The sequence below is a fragment of the Pinus tabuliformis genome, chromosome X, assembly GCF_031772625.1.
Source record: "Pinus tabuliformis cultivar Carrire ecotype Pingquan chromosome X, CPIR1, whole genome shotgun sequence".
NCBI lineage: Eukaryota > Viridiplantae > Streptophyta > Pinopsida > Pinales > Pinaceae > Pinus > Pinus tabuliformis.
In genome coordinates, this window is record NC_142308.1 from 6,935,857 (window position 1) to 6,944,388 (window position 8,532).

Sequence of the window (8,532 nt, forward strand, 5' to 3'; positions counted from 1 at the left end):
GGGGAACCTATCTCCAAAGGATCAAAGGATTGTCCAAATCCTCAAACTCCAAGCCCGGACCAATCCAACAGGCAGGAACCAGACCATGCAAGCAATGAAGCGGGACAAATGGGGAACACCGCCATTCCCAGCGTTCAAACTAAACTTCGATGGCGCGGCAAAGCAAAACCCGGGAAAAGCAGGATACGGCGGTGCAATTAGGGATCATATGGGAAACATCCAGCTCATCTACCATGGAAATCTGGGAAATAACACCAATAACGTTGCAGAACTGATTGCTCTCATCAAAGGCATCACCCTGGCTGACCACTACAAATTCCTACCCCTGATAGTGGAAGGAGACTCGGAGATAATCATCAAGATGATGAGGAAACTTCAAAATGGCACGCAAGTGGACAGGATCACACCCAGCTGGAGGCTCTCGGCAATTCTGAAGGATCTGCAAGTCCATCTCAACAACATTCAAGGCATCACCTTTCAAGCAGTCAGAAGAACTGCAAACAAGTTGGCCGACACCATAGCCAATGCAGGCATACAGTCCAACAGTGAAGACTATCATATCCTCTGGCAAGACATGGAGGAGGGGGAACTCAGAGAGAAATGCCACACCATAAACAAGGCAGACCAGCAAGCTTAACAAATGCCAGGCTCCGTTGATTCTTCCAAAATATCCATTTACTGACAACTATATAAGCTGCAAGAGATCCACTCAAAAAAAAAAAAAAAAGAAGAAGAAGAAAGGAGAGAATGAGAGCCAACTCACTTGTTCAAAGGTTTACATCAAAGTAAAAATGTGTAAGTACGTAATATACCTCAAAGTAAAAATGTGTGTTGGTGGCACAATGTAATAGAACCTCAAAGTAAAAATGTGTCGGTGGCACAATGTAATAGAAATATTGAAGTGAATCATAATCTAAACTATGTTTTTATGATTCACTTATATGGAATAAGTTCCCAAAATTGTATATGTATAGGTATTTTGTGAATAAAATTTTAAACTAAACTAAATAATTTGGTTTTTTTAGGTTTGATAGAACAAAGTTTGGTCTCAAAGTAAAAATGTGTGTTGGTGGCACAATGTAATAGAACCTCAAAGTAAAAATGTGTCGGTGGCACAATGTAATAGAAATATTGAAGTGAATCATAATCTAAACTATGTTTTTATGATTCACTTATATGGAATAAGTTCCCAAAATTGTATATGTATAGGTATTTTGTGAATAAAATTTTAAACTAAACTAAATAATTTGGTTTTTTTAGGTTTGATAGAACAAAGTTTGGTCTCAGTGAACGTTAACTATCATCATCATTATATGAAAAATTAATGTAATTTAATTTGATAAATGAAATAGAGTTTAATTTTAAAAAATAATGTGATTTTTTGTTGTTTAAAAGTTATTTTTGAATGTATAAATAGATTCATCATCTTGAAAAAATTAGAACTCTAACTTAAAACTCAATTTTTTTAAAATCTCTACAGAATTTTGGTTAAAATTAACTAAAAAAATGTCATTAAAAAAAATCATTTCATCTATAAATTAAACTACACCTAAAAAAATTCCACTTATTTAATTTAAAATAAATAAATAACTTATTATCATTTAACTAATTTAATTTAATATATTTGGGATTTCCTCAAAATAAGTAATGTGAGGAAAAATTACAATTAAAATTTAAAGATATCGTAAATGCGTTTTCTTCGCACCAAATCAAATTACTATGTGTTTATGACCTGAGATAATAAAAATATTAAAGTGAATTATAATCTAAAATATGTTTTTATGATTACTAACATAGCATAAATTTCTGAAGTTTTTAAATTATTACCACACATAATATTGGTAATATTTGTGTAATTACAAGGTTTTCCATGGGTGTTATTGGTAATATTTGTGTAATTACAAGGGTTTCCATGGGTGTTATTGGTAATATTGGTGTAATTACAAGGGTTTTTATGGGTGTTATGGCTAGAGCTTATTCAAACAGAAATAGTGATATTTTTTAATTATTACCTCACATAATATTAGTGTAATTATAAAGGTTTCCAGGGGTGTTTTAGCTATAGCTATTATTTAAATAGAAATAAATTTCCGAAGTTTTTAAATTATTACCACACATAATATTGGTAATATTTGTGTAATTACAAGGGTTTCCATGGGTGTTATTGGTAATATTGGTATAATTACAAGGGCACTAACATAGCATAAATTTCCGAAGTTTTTAAATTATTACCACACATAATATTGGTAATATTTGTGTAATTACAAGGGTTTCCATGGGTGTTATGGGTAATATTGGTGTAATTACAAGGGTTTTTATGGGTGTTATGGCTAGAGCTATTATTTAAATAGAAATAGTCATATTTTTTAAATTATTACCCCACATAATATTGGTGTAATTATAAAGGTTTCCAGGGGTGTTTTAGCTATAGCTACTATTTAAACAAAGGTAGAAAAAATATTAAGTAATTTATAATTTATTTAAGGAGTTTTAAACAATCATTTTAAAAGGTTTTTAAAGAAAATCATTTATTTTTTGTAAGTTTAACAACTTTTATTAATTTAAAGGAATAAAAAGTTCTATCTAATTTTTTCGTCTCACTCTTAAGCGTTGGCCATAAGAAAAACACCAAGACACATGATAAGATTCTCATGTAGCTATAAAAAACAAAAATAGTATGGTTAGTGAAAACATAGGACATATTGTTAGGTCCTTATACTACTAGCATTTGCACCAAATGTTGCAAAGGAAACGCCGTAAGGCATAAATTGAGGAACAATTCCGACATGGGAATGGGAAAATGTACATAAGATGCAGATATGTAGCATAAATGAGATTCTAAAGATGTATAAATTGAAGTTTATTTAGGGTGCTTAAGTCTATATTTTTTTTTAATTATTGAATTAATATTGCATATAAATCTCATAAAATTCAACCAACTTATAATTGAGGGCTCTGATCTCTAAGTTTGACTTTGGGTCATTAACATGGTAATGCACTGTCTCAACCACTAAACCACATAACAAAAAACAAAAGACTACAAAATGCTACGATCATTACTATAGTAAACCCAATGACTCTACACACAATAATTTATTCTTTACTCGAAGAGAATATTGCTTAACCATATCCACAAAAAGATTGCAAGGTGGAAAGCATTATGCAGAACAGAATCTCTGTTATTATAACTTGTAAGTTGTAGCATTGTTCCAACCAATAAAACTATCTTCACATTTTGGAAGATCAAATGGAAATAAGTTTTGAAGAATTCAATAAAAAACGTCCAAGATCATTGGATCACATGATTAATGGTACCCTGTCCTATGAATCTAATATTTTTATGCACTTACAATTAAGGGAGAAAACAAGGTCCAAACAATGTATACCACAGGGACCAATAAATAGTATATTTGCTAATCCTTGCTAGGATCAGAAAAAACAACATTACTTCTCCTTAAATCCTTCACAATCAAATTATACAATTGTTGTACAACACAAGGCCTATGCTGTTGTCAATAGTTCTGATTGAGAATGCGACCAGATTCCTTCAATCTCATACAGTGATTAATGCACCAATTATACAATTGTTGTACAACACAAGACTCATGTTGTTGTCAATCAAGCAATAGTTCTGATCGAGAATGCGCCAGATTCCTTCAATCTCATATAGTGATTAATGCACCAAACACAGATGTACTAGTTGCAACGACTTTTATATCATTTTGCTGATGTTGTCATGTCAAAATCAATGTGATACAATTAAGTCACCTTTAAGAAGAACCTCATTGCAATTTCTATACAAGGATGTCTGTCTTATCATTACTCATTCTAATTTCACCTCTTTTATTGTCAGACTTCACGAATTAGCCTCCAAATGCTTGCTTCATCCACAGACCAGTGAATTACCTTTTATAAATATTTTGTTTGAGCATTGGAACTCAATAACATTTACAAAATTATAAAAAGTTTATCTCCAATCAATTTCTTTTCTTTTCTTTTTCTTTTTCTGATTTCCACTTATTATTGTTATATAAATATCTAAACTCATTTTATAATACTTTAAAAATAGAAATTTTCAGATATTATAATCCCTAAATCCTTTCTTCCCATTCTTAATGACTTTTGCAATTGGAAATAGGGCTTTGCAATTAGGTTCCCTCTGCATTAAACTCTGCAACTGACCCACCACGGTTAGTGTTGGAGTCCTTGGAGGGGTTTTATTCTCTTGAACAAAAGTCAAGTGACAAGAAAGAGTCTGGGCTCCTGGCTCTACGCCGGGCCTGTACATTATCACTGGAATCTCTTGTACCTGTTTTGGCAGATCCTATTTTGGGTGTTGAACATCCAGTTCTGCCCTTAAATATAAAGGAGCAAGCCAAAAGTATTGCACATGAATGGAAGTCGAAGATAAACCTTGAAGGAGATGTTGCCAATGGCAATTCGTTGGAGGCCCAGGCCTTCTTGCAACTTCTAGCTACTTTTGGAATTGCGTCAGAGTTTGATAAAGATGACTTATGCAAGCTTGTTCTTGCATTTGCACGGTGCAGGCAGACACCTGAACTCTGTCGTTCCCTTGGACTTGAATCAAAAATGCCAGCTTGGTTGGCTGGTGTTCTGTAATGTTAGCCTCAGTGGCTAGGCTGGCAAAATTTCCATCCATTTTGGTAGATAGGCTTTTTGTTGTTTTTCTGGCATTCATGGCTAGCTTGGTTTTTTTGAGGGACTGGTGGATTTTATCAGTATACTTGGTTGTGGCTGATTGAGTTGAAGATAAATTTTGGTAATCCTGGCTGTAGTAAACCTTCCCAACGTTTTTTGTTTAGTCCAGTGAACGGGTTTCTAAGTTGACGGGGTTGGTAGTCTTTTCTTTAGATCTCAACATTTCATATGCAAGGCAGATACTGAGTGGCCTCTACTAGGTAGACATCTTTTTATGAAGTAGAAAGTTGTATGTAAGTTATTTTGTTGATATTAATAAAGGCACCTGAAGATGATCAGCTATGGTAAAGTGTCATAAGGCCTTTCATGAGTGGGGAACTGTTTACTTACGAAAATGCTCTCAAGCTGGCATAGCTGTTATCTTTATTGACAAATCCGTTGAAGTTCTCTGTATTGTTTTTTCTTTCACAGTAAACTGTCTTTTGGTATTTCAAATGTTTGTGACATATTCAGATTAACTGAAAATTTTGTGACAATTTCATGCAGATGTTGTAGAAACCCTGGTCAATAGTGGAAAACAAATTGAGGTACTCAACTTTGCTCATGCATTTGGGCTGGCAGAGAAGTTTGCACCTGTTCCTTTGTTGAAAACAAATTGAGGCAGTCAACTTTGCTCATGCATTTGGGCTGACAGAGAAGTTTGCACCTGTTCCTTTGTTGAAGGAATATCTGAAAGATGCTAAGAAAGCTTCTCAGGCAAGTTTAAAAAGCGGGAATAACTCTACTGTTGCACAAGTACGATTGTATTACTGTTATACAAAATGTCTTGTTATGTGATGATCATTTTGGCTTAGTATTATTGGTTATATCGGAAATTCCTTTTTTGACCGATATTTTTATTTGCTGCTACAGAATGAAGTAAATACAAAAGAGCTTTCTGCTTACAGAGCTGTTATAAAGTGCATTGAGGAGCACAAACTTGAATCGCAGTTCTCACCAAATCCTCTTCAAAAGCATGTAGCTCAGCTAGAGAAAGCTAAGGCTGACAGAAAAAGGTCTGCAGGTGCTGTTAAGTCTCAACCTAAGCGTCCTCGTGCTAATGGAGGAAATGCTGGTGTATATATGCCTCCGTTAAGTGCAGATGAAAGAACTCCGGCTCTTTATGCTTCTTCCAATGGTGCAGACAGAAGCTTTTATAGGTCTTTGGATAGAGTACAATATTCTGGTGCAGCTCCAGGTGTTACATCCTACAACCTACAGGGCCAAAATGCATATGACAGATCAAACCAAGGATTATATGGAGCAGGCTATGGTGTTGGAAATAGGACTCCAGTCTCGCTCTCAAGGCCATATATGTATCCATCAGATAACATGGGGCCTTCGTTGTTGGGTTCCGATTCTTACAATTCCTCTACTAATTACAGCAACCATCATTTTGGCAGTAGACTGCCTGCCCCTCCTCCAGCTTATCAGTCTTCTTTTATACATTAGGTAGGTACGGTGCTTATCTTACCGTGGTCAAGCATGTTCTGATCTTATCAGGCCCCATAAAACCTTTTCTATTGGATGTGGCTGGTAGTAAGCACTTAGCTTTGAAGAGGTTTTTTGACTTTGTTTCTGTAAATCTAAAAGATTGGCAAAGTTCATTTGGCAGTTTTTCACAATTTTCAGTGGTGTTTTCTTCTATTAAGGAATCTTCTATTAAGGAATTTTATTTTTGTATGGTATTGAGTGCTTCATCACTTTCCCAGATTATTATATACTGTAGTGTTTACAGTTCAAAGATGATTCTATGCATAATTTTGGTATTTTTTTATTTGTTTGACAAATCAGAGAGGATCAATCTGTCTCTTTGTGGAAGATTAAAATTACCAACGCTCCACTTTTCACGTCACATATAAAAGATCCCCCTAACTCAGGAGATATCTTTTTATCTTGTATAAAATTCATAAAATTTTGAAGTATCTCTACAATAAATGAAAGAATGAAAACCATCTACTCAATGATTAAGGTTACAATCCAATTGGTATAGCTGCGGTGCAGAATAAATGGTGCCAAATCAAGAAATTGCTCAGCAGCTTCGCATTACCAACCCCAACTATGTGAGAGTGTGAGGCAAAACTGCCGTCGCAAGCTGTGCCTACTTCTGCTGCCCGCAAGCTTCGCGTGTCACGGTGTGCTCGAAAGAAAACGCGTCCTTCGCTCAGTTTTAAGTCAACGAAAATGTCGCGTGAAGCCATTAATAGTTATACCAGCCACCGACATTTCAAAATCCGTGGGATGGACAAGCCAACGAGAGGATGATCTCGTCGCCTGAATCTTTCCCTGCTTTCGAAGGCAATGTCCCTGGCTTCATCGTGGTGTAAGGAGCCACTCTGTTCATTCTGTACCAAAAAAATTCATCCGATTAATAAACGTTTACCCAAATGTACCTACAACATCACTACCTATTGTTGTTTCTCACCCCCTCGAGAATAGATTCACTAATGGATTCCCACAGTCTGAAATAGAATCCAAGGCATCAAAAGGTAAACCTAGGATACCCACTTATTCAAGACATGTTCTCTAGAGACTGTCACTTTGCATTTAAGTAATTTCATTCATCCTCTTATGCAGATCTCAACAAGTTTCCTTCAACCGATCATCTTGGGTACCTGCTTGAGGTACTGGAGAATAACGAAGATGAGCCTAAGCGGGACAATGATGATCAAGAAAAGTAGAGACCATCATCCACAGTCTGCAGTTCTGTAAAATAAAGAACATGACAAAGATTTACTTAGAAAACAAGCTGTCAATACTATTTAAATAGAAATAGTGGCAGTTTAAGGTAGAAAAAATATTAAGTAATTTATAATTTATTTAAGGAGTTTTAAACAATCATTTTAAAAGGTTTTTTAAAGAAAATCATTTATTTTTTGTAAGTTTAACAACTTTTATTAATTTAAAGGAATAAACAGTTCTATCTAATTTTTTCGTCTCACTCTTAAGCGTTGGCCATAAGAAAAACACCAAGACACATGATAAGATTCTCATGTAGCTATAAAAAAACAAAAATAGTATGGTTAGTGAAAACATAGGACATATTGTTAGGTCCTTATACTACTAGTGTAACCCCTTATTGTTATTAGTACAACCCCCTTATTATATTGTTGTGCCCATGTAGTCCCCATATTGTTATTATTGTGCCCCATAGAAGCCCACTATTGTTATTATTGTGCCCTTACATTATTATTGTTATGTCGGCTCTGATTATATTATGACCCCTTAGACTCCTATATATAGAAAGGAGGCCTTGTCATTTGTATCATCCAAGAATTCTTCATTTGTATAATGTAAAAGAGGTTGCCCCTCGAAGAGGCTTATTTCTAAGGCATTTATATTTATTTTCTATCTTTTTGTGAGCTTGTTTCATAACACATACAAAACAAAAAAATAGCCAACAACTATTGGGGTTCAAAACAATTGATTGGAGCAGGGTTCTCCGATATAGTACTAGGAGAGGAAGGAGGTTTAAAATCATAGTGAACATGATTTTCCATATGGGCAAGCCTCCCCTCCAAGCACTCTGACTTCTCCAGAATTCTTCTTTGACCCCTCACCAAGGTGACAACCGACCCTGCATTCTCTAATGATTACTTTGTACATTATTGAGGAATAATATGAACACATTTCGGTCCTCGTGTCTATCATGACTAAGTTACTCCAGAATAAGGGTGACTCTGTTAAGCTGACTGTCAAAGGCCTCTAGAGGAGGTTGTAGTACAACAAAACTAGGGGACTGTGTGGGGTGAGGGTCAACAGACCCCCCAACCCGTAGTCACCCAAATCATGAAAGTCCAAATGGCCCCTTGGGCCCATACCTCTCCTCCCCCC

The 8,532-nt window shown here is 35.2% G+C and overlaps 1 pseudogene; it reads left to right on the forward strand.

Moving 5' to 3' along the window:
- The first annotated feature begins 791 nt into the window (after window positions 1-791).
- LOC149138009 (FRIGIDA-like protein 3) lies at window positions 792-6,150 on the forward strand (annotated as a pseudogene).
- The last annotated feature ends 2,382 nt before the right edge of the window (window positions 6,151-8,532 follow it).